We start from the raw sequence: 16,629 nt of genomic DNA, 5'->3' as shown, positions 1-16,629 counted from the left end.
GGAGTTGAATTAGCCCCCTAGCTCATTCAGCAACAGAGATAATCACGATCTTAGCTCTTTTAGCAAGAAATGCATGGAAAACAGTGTGCGTCTTATCATTGAGGTTGTCTTGTTAGGAAAATGAGTAAGGAGACAAAATAACGGTGTTTCTACATTAAGTTAGTGTGTCTCTTTTAGATCGGAGTTGAATTAGCCCCCTAGCTCATTCAGCAACAGAGATAATCACTATCTTAGCTCTTTTAGCAAGAAATGCATGGAAAACAGTGTTCGTCTTATCATTGAGGTTGTCTTGTTAGGAAAATGAGTTAGGAGACAAAATAACGGTGTTTCTACATTAAGTTAATGTGTCTCTTTTAGATCGGAGTTGAATTAGCCCCCTAGCTCATTCAGCAACAGAGATAATCACGATCTTAGCTCTTTCAGCAAGAAATGCATGGAAAACAGTGTTCGTCTTATCATTGAGGTTGTCTTGTTAGGAAAATGAGTTAGGAGACAAAATAACGGTGTTTCTACATTAAGTTAGTGTGTCTCTTTTAGATCGGAGTTGAATAGCCCCCTAGCTCATTCAGCAACAGAGATAATCACGATCTTAGCTCTTTTAGCAAGAAATGCATGGAAAACAGTGTTCGTCTTATCATTGAGGTTGTCTTGTTAGGAAAATGAGTTAGGAGACACAATACCGGTGTTTCTACATTAAGCTAGTGTGTCTCTTTTAGATCGGAGTTGAATAGCCCCCTAGCTCATTCAGCAATAAAGATAATCACTATCTTAGCTCATTTAGCAAGAAATGCATGGAAAACAGTGTGCGTCTTATCATTGAGGTTGTCTTGTTGGGAAAATGAGTTAGGAGACAAAATAACGGTGTTTCTACATTAAGTTATTGTGTCTCTTTTAGATCGGAGTTGAATAGCCCCCTAGCTCATTCAGCAACAGAGATAATCACAATCTTAGCTCTTTTAGCAAGAAATGCATGGAAAACAGTGTGCGTCTTATCATTGAGGTTGTCTTGTTAGGAAAATGAGTTAGGAGACACAATAACGGTGTTTCTACATTAAGTTAGTGTGTCTCTTTTAGATCAGAGTTGAATAGCCCCCTAGCTCATTCAGCAACAGAGATAATCACGATCTTAGCTCTTTTAGCAAGAAATGCATGGAAAACAGTGTTCGTCTTATCATTGAGGTTGTCTTGTTAGGAAAATGAGTTAGGAGACAAAATAACGGTGTTTCTACATTAAGTTAGTGTGTCTCTTTTAGATCGGAGTTGAATTAGCCCCCTAGCTCATTCAGCAACAGAGATAATCACGATCTTAGCTCTTTTAGCAAGAAATGCATGGAAAACAGTGTTCGTCTTATCATTGAGGTTGTCTTGTTAGGAAAATGAGTTAGGAGACAAAATAACGGTGTTTCTACATTAAGTTAGTGTGTCTCTTTTAGATCGGAGTTGAATTAGCCCCCTAGCTCATTCAGCAACAGAGATAATCACGATCTTAGCTCTTTTAGCAAGAAATGCATGGAAAACAGTGTGCGTCTTATCATTGAGGTTGTCTTGTTAGGAAAATGAGTTAGGAGACAAAATAACGGTGTTTCTACATTAAGTTAGTGTGTCTCTTTTAGATCAGAGTTGAATAGCCCCCTAGCTGATTCAGCAACAGAGATAGCAAGAAATGCATAAAAAAAACAGTGTTCGTCTTATCATTGAGGTTGTCTTGTTAGGAAAATGAGTTAGGATACAAAATAACGGTGTTTCTACATTAAGTTAGTGTGTCTCTTTTAGATCGGAGTTGAATTAGCCCCCTAGCTCATCAGCAACAGAGATAATCACGATCTTAGCTCTTTTAGCAAGAAATGCATGGAAAACAGTGTGCGTCTTATCATTGAGGTTGTCTTGTTAGGAAAATGAGTTAGGAGACAAAATAACGGTGTTTCTACATTAAGTTAGTGTGTCTCTTTTAGATCGGAGTTGAATAGCCCCCTAGCTCATTCAGCAACAGAGATAATCACGATCTTAGCTCTTTTAGCAAGATATGCATGGAAAACAGTGTTTGTCTTATCATTGAGGTTGTCTTGTTAGTAAAATGAGTTAGGAGAAAAAATAACGGTGTTTCTACATTAAGTTAGTGTGTCTCTTTTAGATCGGAGTTGAATTAGCCCCCAAGATCATTCAGCAACAGAGATAATCACGATCTTAGCTCTTTTAGCAAGAAATTCATGGAAAACAGTGTGCGTCTTATCATTGAGGTTGTCTTGTTAGGAAAATGAGTTAGGAGACAAAATAACGGTGTTTCTTCATTCAGTTAGTGTGTCTCTTTTAGATCGGAGTTGAATAGCCCCCTAGCTCATTCAGCAACAGAGATAATCACGATCTTAGCTCTTTTAGCAAGAAATGCATGGAAAACAGTGTGCGTCTTATCATTGAGGTTGTCTTGTTAGGAAAATGAGTTAGGAGACAAAATAACGGTGTTTCTACATTAAGTTAGTGTGTCTCTTTTAGATCGGAGTTGAATTAGCCCCCTAGCTCATTCAGCAACAGAGATAATCACTATCTTAGCTCTTTTAGCAAGAAATGCATGGAAAACAGTGTTCGTCTTATCATTGAGGTTGTCTTGTTAGGAAAATGAGTTAGGAGACAAAATAACGGTGTTTCTACATTAAGTTAGTGTGTCTCTTTTAGATCGGAGTTGAATTAGCCCCCTAGCTCATTCAGCAACAGAGATAATCACGATCTTAGCTCTTTTAGCAAGAAATGCATGGAAAACAGTGTGAGTCTTATCATTGAGGTTGTCTTGTTAGGAAAATGAGTTAGGAGACAAAATAACGGTGTTTCTACATTAAGTTAGTGTGTCTCTTTTAGATCAGAGTTGAATAACCCCCTAGCTGATTCAGCAACAGAGATAGCAAGAAATGCATGGAAAACAGTGTGAGTCTTATCATTGAGGTTGTCTTGTTAGGAAAATGAGTTAGGAGACAAAATAACGGTGTTTCTACATTAAGTTAGTATGTCTCTTTTAGATCGGAGTTGAATTAGCCCCCTAGCTAATTCAGAAACAGAGATAATCACGATCTTAGCTCTTTTAGCAAGAAATGCATGGAAAACAGTGTGCGTCTTATCATTGAGGTTGTCTTGTTAGGAAAATGAGTTAGGAGACAAAATAACGGTGTTTCTACATTAAGTTAGTGTGTCTCTTTTAGATCGGAGTTGAATAGCCCCCTAGCTCATTCAGCAACAGAGATAATCACGATCTTAGCTCTTTTAGCAAGAAATGCATGGAAAACAGTGTTCGTCTTATCATTGAGGTTGTCTTGTTAGGAAAATGAGTTAGGAGACACAATAACGGTGTTTCTACATTAAGCTAGTGTGTCTCTTTTAGATCAGAGTTGAATAACCCCCTAGCTGATTCAGCAACAGAGATAGCAAGAAATGCATGGAAAACAGTGTGAGTCTTATCATTGAGGTTGTCTTGTTAGGAAAATGAGTTAGGAGACAAAATAACGTGGTTTCTACTTTAAGTTAGTATGTCTCTTTTAGATCGGAGTTGAATTAGCCCCCTAGCTAATTCAGAAACAGAGATAATCACGATCTTAGCTCTTTTAGCAAGAAATGCATGGAAAACAGTGTGCGTCTTATCATTGAGGTTGTCTTGTTAGGAAAATGAGTTAGTAGACAAAATAACGGTGTTTCTACATTAAGTTAGTGTGTCTCTTTTAGATCGGAGTTGAATAGCCCCCTAGCTCATTCAGCAACAGAGATAATCACGATCTTAGCTCTTTTAGCAAGAAATGCATGGAAAACAGTGTTCGTCTTATCATTGAGGTTGTCTTGTTAGGAAAATGAGTTAGGAGACACAATAACGGTGTTTCTACATTAAGCTAGTGTGTCTCTTTTAGATCGGAGTTGAATTAGCCCCCTAGCTCATTCAGCAACAGAGATAATCACTATCTTAGCTCTTTTAGCAAGAAATGCATGGAAAACAGTGTTCGTCTTATCATTGAGGTTGTCTTGTTAGGAAAATGAGTTAGGAGACAAAATAACGGTTTTTCTACATTAAGTTAGTGTGTCTCTTTTAGATCGGAGTTGAATTAGCCCCCTAGCTCATTCAGCAACAGAGATAATCACGATCTTAGCACTTTCAGCAAGAAATGCATGGAAAACAGTGTTCGTCTTATCATTGAGGTTGTCTTGTTAGGAAAATGAGTTAGGAGACAAAATAACGGTGTTTCTACATTAAGTTAGTGTGTCTCTTTTAGATCGGAGTTGAATTAGCCCCCTAGCTCATTCAGCAACAGAGATAATCACGATCTTAGCTCTTTCAGCAAGAAATGCATGGAAAACAGTGTTCGTCTTATCATTGAGGTTGTCTTGTTAGGAAAATGAGTTAGGAGACAAAATAACGGTGTTTCTACATTAAGTTAGTGTGTCTCTTTTAGATCGGAGTTGAATTAGCCCCCTAGCTCATTCAGCAACAGAGATAATCACGATCTTAGCTCTTTCAGCAAGAAATGCATGGAAAACAGTGTTCGTCTTATCATTGAGGTTGTCTTGTTAGGAAAATGAGTTAGGAGACAAAATAACGGTGTTTCTACATTAAGTTAGTGTGTCTCTTTTAGATCGGAGTTGAATTAGCCCCCTAGCTCATTCAGCAACAGAGATAATCACGATCTTAGCTCTTTTAGCAAGAAATGCATGGAAAACAGTGTGAGTCTTATCATTGAGGTTGTCTTGTTAGGAAAATGAGTTAGGAGACAAAATAACGGTGTTTCTACATTAAGTTAGTGTGTCTCTTTTAGATCAGAGTTGAATAACCCCCTAGCTGATTCAGCAACAGAGATAGCAAGAAATGCATGGAAAACAGTGTTCGTCTTATCATTGAGGTTGTCTTGTTAGGAAAATGAGTTAGGAGACAAAATAACGGTGTTTCTACATAAAATTAGTGTGTTTCTTTTAGATCGGAGTTGAATAGCCACCTAGCTCATTCAGCAATAAAGATAATCACGATCTTAGCTCTTTTAGCAAGAAATGCATGGAAAACAGTGTGCATCTTATCATTGAGGTTGTCTTGTTAGGAAAATGAGTTAGGAGACAAAATAACGGTGTTTCTACATTAAGTTAGTGTGTCTCTTTTAGATCGGAGTTGAATTAGCCCCCTAGCTCATTCAGCAACAGAGATAATCACGATCTTAGCTCTTTCAGCAAGAAATGCATGGAAAACAGTGTGCGTCTTATCATTGAGGTTGTCTTGTTAGGAAAATGAGTTAGGAGACAAAATAACGGTGTTTCTACATTAAGTTAGTGTGTCTCTTTTAGATCGGAGATGAATAGCCCCCTAGCTCATTCAGCAACAGAGATAATCACGATCTTAGCTCTTTTAGCAAGAAATGCATGGAAAACAGTGTTTGTCTTATCATTGAGGTTGTCTTGTTAGGAAAATGAGTTAGGAGAAAAAATAACGGTGTTTCTACATTAAGTTAGTGTGTCTCTTTTAGATCGGAGTTGAATTAGCCCCCAAGATCATTCAGCAACAGAGATAATCACGATCTTAGCTCTTTTAGCAAGAAATTCATGGAAAACAGTGTGCGTCTTATCATTGAGGTTGTCTTGTTAGGAAAATGAGTTAGGAGACAAAATAACGGTGTTTCTTCATTCAGTTAGTGTGTCTCTTTTAGATCGGAGTTGAATAGCCCCCTAGCTCATTCAGCAACAGAGATAATCACGATCTTAGCTCTTTTAGCAAGAAATGCATGGAAAACAGTGTGCGTCTTATCATTGAGGTTGTCTTGTTAGGAAAATGAGTTAGGAGACAAAATAACGGTGTTTCTACATTAAGTTAGTGTGTCTCTTTTAGATCGGAGTTGAATTAGCCCCCTAGCTCATTCAGCAACAGAGATAATCACTATCTTAGCTCTTTTAGCAAGAAATGCATGGAAAACAGTGTTCGTCTTATCATTGAGGTTGTCTTGTTAGGAAAATGAGTTAGGAGACAAAATAACGGTGTTTCTACATTAAGTTAGTGTGTCTCTTTTAGATCAGAGTTGAATAACCCCCTAGCTGATTCAGCAACAGAGATAGCATGAAATGCATGGAAAACAGTGTGAGTCTTATCATTGAGGTTGTCTTGTTAGGAAAATGAGATAGGAGACAAAATAACGGTGTTTCTACATTAAGTTAGTATGTCTCTTTTAGATCGGAGTTGAATTAGCCCCCTAGCTAATTCAGAAAAAGAGATAATCACGATCTTAGCTCTTTTAGCAAGAAATGCATGGAAAACAGTGTGCGTCTTATCATTGAGGTTGTCTTGTTAGGAAAATGAGTTAGGAGACAAAATAACGGTGTTTCTACATTAAGTTAGTGTGTCTCTTTTAGATCGGAGTTGAATAGCCCCCTAGCTCATTCAGCAACAGAGATAATCACGATCTTAGCTCTTTTAGCAAGAAATTCATGGAAAACAGTGTTCGTCTTATCATTGAGGTTGTCTTGTTAGGAAAATGAGTTAGGAGACACAATAACGGTGTTTCTACATTAAGCTAGTGTGTCTCTTTTAGATCAGAGTTGAATAACCCCCTAGCTGATTCAGCAACAGAGATAGCAAGAAATGCATGGAAAACAGTGTGAGTCTTATCATTGAGGTTGTCTTGTTAGGAAAATGAGTTAGGAGACAAAATAACGGTGTTTCTACATTAAGTTAGTGTGTCTCTTTTAGATCGGAGTTGAATAGCCCCCTAGCTTATTCAGCAACAGAGATAATCACGATCTTAGCTCTTTTAGCAAGAAATGCATGGAAAACAGTGTTCGTCTTATCATTGAGGTTGTCTTGTTAGGAAAATGAGTTAGGAGACACAATAACGGTGTTTCTACATTAAGCTAGTGTGTCTCTTTTAGATCGGAGTTGAATAGCCCCCTAGCTCATTCAGCAATAAAGATAATCACTATCTTAGCTCTTTTAGAAAGAAATGCATGGAAAACAGTGTGCGTCTTATCATTGAGGTTGTCTTGTTGGGAAAATGAGTTAGGAGACAAAATAACGGTGTTTCTACATTAAGTAATTGTGTCTCTTTTAGATCGGAGTTGAATTAGCCCCCTAGCTCATTCAGCAACAGAGATAATCACAATCTTAGCTCTTTTAGCAAGAAATGCATGGAAAACAGTGTGCGTCTTATCATTGAGGTTGTCTTGTTAGGAAAATGAGTTAGGAGACAAAATAACGGTGTTTCTTCATTCAGTTAGTGTGTCTCTTTTAGATCGGAGTTGAATAGCCCCCTAGCTCATTCAGCAACAGAGATAATCACGATCTTAGCTCTTTTAGCAAGAAATGCATGGAAAACAGTGTGCGTCTTATCATTGAGGTTGTCTTGTTAGGAAAATGAGTTAGGAGACAAAATAACGGTGTTTCTACATTAAGTTAGTGTGTCTCTTTTAGATCGGAGTTGAATTAGCCCCCTAGCTCATTCAGCAACAGAGATAATCACTATCTTAGCTCTTTTAGCAAGAAATGCATGGAAAACAGTGTTCGTCTTATCATTGAGGTTGTCTTGTTAGGAAAATGAGTTAGGAGACAAAATAACGGTGTTTCTACATTAAGTTAGTGTGTCTCTTTTAGATCAGAGTTGAATAACCCCCTAGCTGATTCAGCAACAGAGATAGCATGAAATGCATGGAAAACAGTGTGAGTCTTATCATTGAGGTTGTCTTGTTAGGAAAATGAGATAGGAGACAAAATAACGGTGTTTCTACATTAAGTTAGTATGTCTCTTTTAGATCGGAGTTGAATTAGCCCCCTAGCTAATTCAGAAAAAGAGATAATCACGATCTTAGCTCTTTTAGCAAGAAATGCATGGAAAACAGTGTGCGTCTTATCATTGAGGTTGTCTTGTTAGGAAAATGAGTTAGGAGACAAAATAACGGTGTTTCTACATTAAGTTAGTGTGTCTCTTTTAGATCGGAGTTGAATAGCCCCCTAGCTCATTCAGCAACAGAGATAATCACGATCTTAGCTCTTTTAGCAAGAAATGCATGGAAAACAGTGTTCGTCTTATCATTGAGGTTGTCTTGTTAGGAAAATGAGTTAGGAGACACAATAACGGTGTTTCTACATTAAGCTAGTGTGTCTCTTTTAGATCGGAGTTGAATAGCCCCCTAGCTCATTCAGCAATAAAGATAATCACTATCTTAGCTCTTTTAGAAAGAAATGCATGGAAAACAGTGTGCGTCTTATCATTGAGGTTGTCTTGTTGGGAAAATGAGTTAGGAGACAAAATAACGGTGTTTCTACATTAAGTAATTGTGTCTCTTTTAGATCGGAGTTGAATTAGCCCCCTAGCTCATTCAGCAACAGAGATAATCACAATCTTAGCTCTTTTAGCAAGAAATGCATGGAAAACAGTGTGCGTCTTATCATTGAGGTTGTCTTGTTAGGAAAATGAGATAGGAGACACAATAACGGTGTTTCTACATTAAGTTAGTGTGTCTCTTTTAGATCAGAGTTGAATAGCCCCCTAGCTCATTCAGCAACAGAGATAATCACGATCTTAGCTCTTTTAGCAAGAAATGCATGGAAAACAGTGTTCGTCTTATCATTGAGGTTGTCTTGTTAGGAAAATGAGTTAGGAGACAAAATAACGGTGTTTCTACATTAAGTTAGTGTGTCTCTTTTAGATCGGAGTTGAATTAGCCCCCTAGCTCATTCAGCAACAGAGATAATCACGATCTTAGCTCTTTTAGCAAGAAATGCATGGAAAACAGTGTTTGTCTTATCATTGAGGTTGTCTTGTTAGGAAAATGAGTTAGGAGACAAAATAACGGTGTTTCTACATTAAGTTAGTGTGTCTCTTTTAGATCGGAGTTGAATTAGCCCCTTAGCTCATTCAGCAACAGAGATAATCACTATCTTAGCTCTTTTAGCAAGAAATGCATGGAAAACAGTGTTCGTCTTATCATTGAGGTTGTCTTGTTCGGAAAATGAGTTAGGAGACAAAATAACGGTGTTTCTACATTAAGTTAGTGTGTCTCTTTTAGATCGGAGTTGAATTAGCCCCCTAGCTCATTCAGCAACAGAGATAATCACGATCTAAGCTCTTTCAGCAAGAAATGCATGGAAAACAGTGTGCGTCTTATCATTGAGGTTGTCTTGTTAGGAAAATGAGTTAGGAGACAAAATAACGGTGTTTCTACATTAAGTTAGTGTGTCTCTTTTAGATCGGAGTTGAATTAGCCCCCTAGCTCATTCAGCAACAGAGATAATCACGATCTTAGCTCTTTTAGCAAGAAATGCATGGAAAACAGTGTGAGTCTTATCATTGAGGTTGTCTTGTTAGGAAAATGAGTTAGGAGACAAAATAACGGTGTTTCTACATTAAGTTAGTGTGTCTCTTTTAGATCAGAGTTGAATAACCCCCTAGCTGATTCAGCAACAGAGATAGCAAGAAATGCATGGAAAACAGTGTGAGTCTTATCATTGAGGTTGTCTTGTTAGGAAAATGAGTTAGGAGACAAAATAACGGTGTTTCTACATTAAGTTAGTATGTCTCTTTTAGATCGGAGTTGAATTAGCCCCCTAGCTAATTCAGAAACAGAGATAATCACGATCTTAGCTCTTTTAGCAAGAAAATCATGGAAAACAGTATGCGTCTTATCATTGAGGTTGTCTTGTTAGGAAAATGAGTTAGGAGACAAAATAACGGTGTTTCTACATTAAGTTAGTGTGTCTCTTTTAGATCGGAGTTGAACAGCCCCCTAGCTCATTCAGCAACAGAGATAATCACGATCTTAGCTCTTTTAGCAAGAAATGCATGGAAAACAGTGTGAGTCTTATCATTGAGGTTGTCTTGTTAGGAAAATGAGTTAGGAGACACAATAACGGTGTTTCTACATTAAGCTAGTGTGTCTCTTTTAGATCGGAGTTGAATAGCCCCCTAGCTCATTCAGCAATAAAGATAATCACTATCTTAGCTCTTTTAGCAAGAAATGCATGGAAAACAGTGTGCGTCTTATCATTGAGGTTGTCTTGTTAGGAAAATGAGTTAGGAGACAAAATAACGGTGTTTCTACATTAAGTTAGTGTGTCTCTTTTAGATCAGAGTTGAATAGCCCCCTAGCTGATTCAGCAACAGAGATAATCACGATCTTAGCTCTTTTAGCAAGAAATTCATGGAAAACAGTGTGCGTCTTATCATTGAGGTTGTCTTGTTAGGAAAATGAGTTAGGAGACAAAATAACGGTGTTTCTACATTAAGTTAGTGTGTCTCTTTTAGATCGGATTTGAATTAGCCCCCTAGCTCATTCAGCAACAGAGATAATCACGATCTTAGCTCTTTTAGCAAGAAATGCATGGAAAACAGTGTGCGTCTTATCATTGAGGTTGTCTTGTTAGGAAAATGAGTTAGGAGAAAAAATAACGGTGTTTCTACAATAAGTTAGTGTGTCTCTTTTAGATCGGAGTTAAATTAGCCCCCTAGCTCAATCAGCAACAGAAATAATCACGATCTTAGCTCTTTTAGCAAGAAATGCATGGAAAACAGTGTGCGTCTTATCATTGAGGTTGTCTTGTTAGGAAAATGAGTTAGGAGACAAAATAACGGTGTTTCTACATTAAGTTAGTGTGTCTCTTTTAGATCGGAGTTGAATAGCCCCCTAGCTCATTCAGCAACAGAGATAATCACGATCTTAGCTCTTTTAGCAAGAAATGCATGGAAAACAGTGTACGTCTTATCATTGAGGTTGTCTTGTTAGGAAAATGAGTTAGGAGACAAAATAACGGTGTTTCTACATTAAGTTAGTGTGTCTCTTTTAGATCGGAGTTGAATAGCCCCCTAGCTCATTCAGCAACAGAGATAATCACGATCTTAGCTCTTTTAAAAGAAATGCATGGAAAACAGTGTGCGTCTTATCATTGAGGTTGTCTTGTTAGGAAAATGAGTAAGGAGACAAAATAACGGTGTTTCTACATTAAGTTAGTGTGTCTCTTTTAGATCGGAGTTGAATTAGCCCCCTAGCTCATTCAGCAACAGAGATAATCACTATCTTAGCTCTTTTAGCAAGAAATGCATGGAAAACAGTGTTCGTCTTATCATTGAGGTTGTCTTGTTAGGAAAATGAGTTAGGAGACAAAATAACGGTGTTTCTACATTAAGTTAGTGTGTCTCTTTTAGATCGGAGTTGAATTAGCCCCCTAGCTCATTCAGCAACAGAGATAATCACGATCTTAGCTCTTTCAGCAAGAAATGCATGGAAAACAGTGTTCGTCTTATCATTGAGGTTGTCTTGTTAGGAAAATGAGTTAGGAGACAAAATAACGGTGTTTCTACATTAAGTTAGTGTGTCTCTTTTAGATCGGAGTTGAATAGCCCCCTAGCTCATTCAGCAACAGAGATAATCACGATCTTAGCTCTTTTAGCAAGAAATGCATGGAAAACAGTGTTCGTCTTATCATTGAGGTTGTCTTGTTAGGAAAATGAGTTAGGAGACACAATAACGGTGTTTCTACATTAAGCTAGTGTGTCTCTTTTAGATCGGAGTTGAATAGCCCCCTAGCTCATTCAGCAATAAAGATAATCACTATCTTAGCTCTTTTAGCAAGAAATGCATGGAAAACAGTGTGCGTCTTATCATTGAGGTTGTCTTGTTGGGAAAATGAGTTAGGAGACAAAATAACGGTGTTTCTACATTAAGTTATTGTGTCTCTTTTAGATCGGAGTTGAATTAGCCCCCTAGCTCATTCAGCAACAGAGATAATCACAATCTTAGCTCTTTTAGCAAGAAATGCATGGAAAACAGTGTGCGTCTTATCATTGAGGTTGTCTTGTTAGGAAAATGAGTTAGGAGACACAATAACGGTGTTTCTACATTAAGTTAGTGTGTCTCTTTTAGATCAGAGTTGAATAGCCCCCTAGCTCATTCAGGAACAGAGATAATCACGATCTTAGCTCTTTTAGCAAGAAATGCATGGAAAACAGTGTTCGTCTTATCATTGAGGTTGTCTTGTTAGGAAAATGAGTTAGGAGACAAAATAACGGTGTTTCTACATTAAGTTAGTGTGTCTCTTTTAGATCGGAGTTGAATTAGCCCCCTAGCTCATTCAGCAACAGAGATAATCACGATCTTAGCTCTTTTAGCAAGAAATGCATGGAAAACAGTGTGCGTCTTATCATTGAGGTTGTCTTGTTAGGAAAATGAGTTAGGAGACAAAATAACGGTGTTTCTACATTAAGTTAGTGTGTCTCTTTTAGATCAGAGTTGAATAGCCCCCTAGCTGATTCAGCAACAGAGATAGCAAGAAATGCATAAAAAAAACAGTGTTCGTCTTATCATTGAGGTTGTCTTGTTAGGAAAATGAGTTAGGAGACACAATAACGGTGTTTCTACATTAAGCTAGTGTGTCTCTTTTAGATCGGAGTTGAATAGCCCCCTAGCTCATTCAGCAATAAAGATAATCACTATCTTAGCTCTTTTAGCAAGAAATGCATGGAAAACAGTGTGCGTCTTATCATTGAGGTTGTCTTGTTAGGAAAATGAGTTAGGAGACAAAATAACGGTGTTTCTACATTAAGTTAGTGTGTCTCTTTTAGATCGGAGTTGAATAGCCCCCTAGCTCATTCAGCAACAGAGATAATCACGATCTTAGCTCTTTTAGCAAGAAATGCATGGAAAACAGTGTGCGTCTTATCATTGAGGTTGTCTTGTTAGGAAAATGAGTAAGGAGACAAAATAACGGTGTTTCTACATTAAGTTAGTGTGTCTCTTTTAGATCGGAGTTGAATTAGCCCCCTAGCTCATTCAGCAACAGAGATAATCACTATCTTAGCTCTTTTAGCAAGAAATGCATGGAAAACAGTGTTCGTCTTATCATTGAGGTTGTCTTGTTAGGAAAATGAGTTAGGAGACAAAATAACGGTGTTTCTACATTAAGTTAGTGTGTCTCTTTTAGATCGGAGTTGAATTAGCCCCCTAGCTCATTCAGCAACAGAGATAATCACGATCTTAGCTCTTTCAGCAAGAAATGCATGGAAAACAGTGTTCGTCTTATCATTGAGGTTGTCTTGTTAGGAAAATGAGTTAGGAGACAAAATAACGGTGTTTCTACATTAAGTTAGTGTGTCTCTTTTAGATCGGAGTTGAATAGCCCCCTAGCTCATTCAGCAACAGAGATAATCACGATCTTAGCTCTTTTAGCAAGAAATGCATGGAAAACAGTGTTCGTCTTATCATTGAGGTTGTCTTGTTAGGAAAATGAGTTAGGAGACACAATACCGGTGTTTCTACATTAAGCTAGTGTGTCTCTTTTAGATCGGAGTTGAATAGCCCCCTAGCTCATTCAGCAATAAAGATAATCACTATCTTAGCTCATTTAGCAAGAAATGCATGGAAAACAGTGTGCGTCTTATCATTGAGGTTGTCTTGTTGGGAAAATGAGTTAGGAGACAAAATAACGGTGTTTCTACATTAAGTTATTGTGTCTCTTTTAGATCGGAGTTGAATAGCCCCCTAGCTCATTCAGCAACAGAGATAATCACAATCTTAGCTCTTTTAGCAAGAAATGCATGGAAAACAGTGTGCGTCTTATCATTGAGGTTGTCTTGTTAGGAAAATGAGTTAGGAGACACAATAACGGTGTTTCTACATTAAGTTAGTGTGTCTCTTTTAGATCAGAGTTGAATAGCCCCCTAGCTCATTCAGCAACAGAGATAATCACGATCTTAGCTCTTTTAGCAAGAAATGCATGGAAAACAGTGTTCGTCTTATCATTGAGGTTGTCTTGTTAGGAAAATGAGTTAGGAGACAAAATAACGGTGTTTCTACATTAAGTTAGTGTGTCTCTTTTAGATCGGAGTTGAATTAGCCCCCTAGCTCATTCAGCAACAGAGATAATCACGATCTTAGCTCTTTTAGCAAGAAATGCATGGAAAACAGTGTTCGTCTTATCATTGAGGTTGTCTTGTTAGGAAAATGAGTTAGGAGACAAAATAACGGTGTTTCTACATTAAGTTAGTGTGTCTCTTTTAGATCGGAGTTGAATTAGCCCCCTAGCTCATTCAGCAACAGAGATAATCACGATCTTAGCTCTTTTAGCAAGAAATGCATGGAAAACAGTGTGCGTCTTATCATTGAGGTTGTCTTGTTAGGAAAATGAGTTAGGAGACAAAATAACGGTGTTTCTACATTAAGTTAGTGTGTCTCTTTTAGATCAGAGTTGAATAGCCCCCTAGCTGATTCAGCAACAGAGATAGCAAGAAATGCATAAAAAAAACAGTGTTCGTCTTATCATTGAGGTTGTCTTGTTAGGAAAATGAGTTAGGATACAAAATAACGGTGTTTCTACATTAAGTTAGTGTGTCTCTTTTAGATCGGAGTTGAATTAGCCCCCTAGCTCATCAGCAACAGAGATAATCACGATCTTAGCTCTTTTAGCAAGAAATGCATGGAAAACAGTGTGCGTCTTATCATTGAGGTTGTCTTGTTAGGAAAATGAGTTAGGAGACAAAATAACGGTGTTTCTACATTAAGTTAGTGTGTCTCTTTTAGATCGGAGTTGAATAGCCCCCTAGCTCATTCAGCAACAGAGATAATCACGATCTTAGCTCTTTTAGCAAGATATGCATGGAAAACAGTGTTTGTCTTATCATTGAGGTTGTCTTGTTAGTAAAATGAGTTAGGAGAAAAAATAACGGTGTTTCTACATTAAGTTAGTGTGTCTCTTTTAGATCGGAGTTGAATTAGCCCCCAAGATCATTCAGCAACAGAGATAATCACGATCTTAGCTCTTTTAGCAAGAAATTCATGGAAAACAGTGTGCGTCTTATCATTGAGGTTGTCTTGTTAGGAAAATGAGTTAGGAGACAAAATAACGGTGTTTCTTCATTCAGTTAGTGTGTCTCTTTTAGATCGGAGTTGAATAGCCCCCTAGCTCATTCAGCAACAGAGATAATCACGATCTTAGCTCTTTTAGCAAGAAATGCATGGAAAACAGTGTGCGTCTTATCATTGAGGTTGTCTTGTTAGGAAAATGAGTTAGGAGACAAAATAACGGTGTTTCTACATTAAGTTAGTGTGTCTCTTTTAGATCGGAGTTGAATTAGCCCCCTAGCTCATTCAGCAACAGAGATAATCACTATCTTAGCTCTTTTAGCAAGAAATGCATGGAAAACAGTGTTCGTCTTATCATTGAGGTTGTCTTGTTAGGAAAATGAGTTAGGAGACAAAATAACGGTGTTTCTACATTAAGTTAGTGTGTCTCTTTTAGATCGGAGTTGAATTAGCCCCCTAGCTCATTCAGCAACAGAGATAATCACGATCTTAGCTCTTTTAGCAAGAAATGCATGGAAAACAGTGTGAGTCTTATCATTGAGGTTGTCTTGTTAGGAAAATGAGTTAGGAGACAAAATAACGGTGTTTCTACATTAAGTAAGTGTGTCTCTTTTAGATCAGAGTTGAATAACCCCCTAGCTGATTCAGCAACAGAGATAGCAAGAAATGCATGGAAAACAGTGTGAGTCTTATCATTGAGGTTGTCTTGTTAGGAAAATGAGTTAGGAGACAAAATAACGGTGTTTCTACATTAAGTTAGTATGTCTCTTTTAGATCGGAGTTGAATTAGCCCCCTAGCTAATTCAGAAACAGAGATAATCACGATCTTAGCTCTTTTAGCAAGAAATGCATGGAAAACAGTGTGCGTCTTATCATTGAGGTTGTCTTGTTAGGAAAATGAGTTAGGAGACAAAATAACGGTGTTTCTACATTAAGTTAGTGTGTCTCTTTTAGATCGGAGTTGAATAGCCCCCTAGCTCATTCAGCAACAGAGATAATCACGATCTTAGCTCTTTTAGCAAGAAATGCATGGAAAACAGTGTTCGTCTTATCATTGAGGTTGTCTTGTTAGGAAAATGAGTTAGGAGACACAATAACGGTGTTTCTACATTAAGCTAGTGTGTCTCTTTTAGATCAGAGTTGAATAACCCCCTAGCTGATTCAGCAACAGAGATAGCAAGAAATGCATGGAAAACAGTGTGAGTCTTATCATTGAGGTTGTCTTGTTAGGAAAATGAGTTAGGAGACAAAATAACGTGGTTTCTACTTTAAGTTAGTATGTCTCTTTTAGATCGGAGTTGAATTAGCCCCCTAGCTAATTCAGAAACAGAGATAATCACGATCTTAGCTCTTTTAGCAAGAAATGCATGGAAAACAGTGTGCGTCTTATCATTGAGGTTGTCTTGTTAGGAAAATGAGTTAGTAGACAAAATAACGGTGTTTCTACATTAAGTTAGTGTGTCTCTTTTAGATCGGAGTTGAATAGCCCCCTAGCTCATTCAGCAACAGAGATAATCACGATCTTAGCTCTTTTAGCAAGAAATGCATGGAAAACAGTGTTCGTCTTATCATTGAGGTTGTCTTGTTAGGAAAATGAGTTAGGAGACACAATAACGGTGTTTCTACATTAAGCTAGTGTGTCTCTTTTAGATCGGAGTTGAATAGCCCCCTAGCTCATTCAGCAATAAAGATAATCACTATCTTAGCTCTTTTAGCAAGAAATGCATGGAAAACAGTGTGCGTCTTATCATTGAGGTTGTCTTGTTGGGAAAATGAGTTAGGAGACAAAATAACGGTGTTTCTACATTAAGTTATTGTGTCTCTTTTAGATCGGAGTTG

This window comes from Engystomops pustulosus, chromosome 9 (assembly GCF_040894005.1).
Source record: "Engystomops pustulosus chromosome 9, aEngPut4.maternal, whole genome shotgun sequence".
Classification (NCBI taxonomy): domain Eukaryota; kingdom Metazoa; phylum Chordata; class Amphibia; order Anura; family Leptodactylidae; genus Engystomops; species Engystomops pustulosus.
The sequence above is the reverse complement of the archived record's forward strand: the minus strand, read 5'-3'. Positions refer to the sequence as shown.